Consider the following 2,153-nt stretch of genomic DNA (forward strand, 5'->3'; position numbering starts at 1 on the left):
AGATTCTCCATCTCCAGTTTTCTCATTATGTGAGAAAATCAAACACCTAAATCGTTTAAGTCACTACCACTTTAGCTTTGCTATGGACAATTTAATTCCTAATTTATATAATAGGCAACTGCCTTTACGAAAAGCACATCCCACAGCTGCATATTAAACAGCCCAGTTCACTGTGCTCTCACTGCCCCTGGATGTCTTATGTTGCAACCTTTTATTTCTAATTTCATATGGAACAATACATTTTTAGTTACAATTGTATTTCTTTGATTACTACAGAGATTAATTTTTTCCCGAGTTCAGCTTTTTATTGAATGTGTTACAAAAGAGGTTTAGTCAAAAAGACCAACGCCCATGTCATCAGCAGCCTCCTCAGATTCTTCTTCCTTTGCCTCCACTTTCTGCTCCTCAGCTGGGGCAGCAGTGGTGGGAGCAGGACCTCCTGCTGGTGCGGCACCAGCTGCTGGGGCAGGTCCACCAGCCCCTCCTTGCAGATGAGTCTCCCCACATTGACACTGGCCAGAGCCTTTGCAAGAAGCCTGGCCGGGAAGGTTCAACATTTACACCACCTGCTTTAATGAGGGCATAAGTCTGTCCTCTGTCACCGTCATGCCGGATAAGGGCCCAGTAGATGCAGGCGAGCTCCCAGCCAGAGGCCATGCAGTGGCTGAGTGCTCCCCAGCCAGGTGCTAGTTGCAGGGTCAGGTGCGGGCCTCCCCACCAGGTGGCCTTAGCTTCTCCGGCCGAGCACCTCCGGCAGCTGGGAGAAGCAGAGATTTCATTTTTAAAACATGATCATTGACCGTTTGTGTGTCTCCTTTACCTACGTTTCTACTGGGATATTTGCTGTACTACATTTATAAAGGTTTTTTTGTAAATTGAGAGTATCAACTTTTGATCTTCCATATGTGCTGTATTTTCTATTTCATCATTTATTATTTACTGATTATTGCAATTTTTACTTTGCAATTTTGTTTTTGTGCAAATTTATTACTTTCTGTTTGTTGTGACGCCTGTTGGTGTGTTAATGCATAAAAAATCCTTGCAACGTTTCTGTCCCCAAGTCAAATACTGACATTTCTCTCTGGTTTGTGTATTAATGCCACAGTATTTCACTAAGTCTGTAATTTAGCTGAAATCCATTTCACATAAGGAACATATCCAACTCACTATTTTTTCTGTCAAATAACTTATTTTCCCATTTATCCTATGTCATTGTATGTATTATTTGTGTTTCTTGATCAGTAAAATCACAATATTGTAGACGTCTATGAGGCACCAGAATTGCTACAAATAGAATAGTGAAACAAACATCCTACCCAAAAGGAATGAGTAGTTTATTTTGGAAACAGGCAAATAGTTTATTTCAGTAAGATGTGATCTGGACTGGAAAAGGGATCCTCTCGGAGTACTCTGTCTTTTTCCCTTTCTATCCCACACGTTAAAGTAATCTTTCACATACTTCATTGTCTCTATTATTTTAGAAAATGTGTACGTATCCGCGCACGAGGTGGTAGGGCACACTGTGCCTGGTTTGTGTGATGTTGTTGAATTTACGAGGGTGTGCCTTCCACTGTGATCTGCCTTCATGGTGATTCCGTCCCTCTTGCTTTTGAATGTCACCGGGCTCAGCTGATGGTTCTGGAATGCAGGGTGTCCTGCTGCCCTCTGGCGCCCTCTCTGGAATTCATCCGTATTCCACTAGTTTAGCCAGGTCACGTGCAGAAACACCTCTACTACAGCAACACCTGTGTTAGGTCACCCGCAGGAACTGCCTTGAAAGGAATGATGCTCCCAGAGGAGAATATAACCATGCCATCAAAAGGTTCTCCACAGGCTCAGATTTTCAAGCAAGATACAGAAGCTGGCAAACTGTCAGAAGCCCAGCATGAGATGAGTCTGTATGAAGCCAATCACAATGCCACTGTCAGAGAACTCTCCTGCCCTTCTTCGCTTACTTGAAAATGAACAAATATAAAAGTTTCCATAACTTTGCTTTTTATTTTTATTATTACTTTTTATTAATCCTCACCTGAGAATATTTTTCCATTGATTTTTAGGGAGAGTGGAAGAGAGAGGGAAAGACTGAGAGAAACATCGATGTGAGAGCAACACATAGATTGGTTGCCTACTGCAGGAGCCCCAACCACGGCCCG

General features: G+C 42.6%; 1 pseudogene; it reads right to left on the reverse strand.

Moving 5' to 3' along the window:
• Window positions 1-329: 329 nt before the first annotated feature.
• LOC118661028 lies at window positions 330-657 on the reverse strand (annotated as a pseudogene).
• Window positions 658-2,153: the final 1,496 nt, after the last annotated feature.

This window comes from Myotis myotis, unplaced genomic scaffold, assembly GCF_014108235.1.
Source record: "Myotis myotis isolate mMyoMyo1 unplaced genomic scaffold, mMyoMyo1.p scaffold_m19_p_8, whole genome shotgun sequence".
Taxonomy (NCBI): domain Eukaryota; kingdom Metazoa; phylum Chordata; class Mammalia; order Chiroptera; family Vespertilionidae; genus Myotis; species Myotis myotis.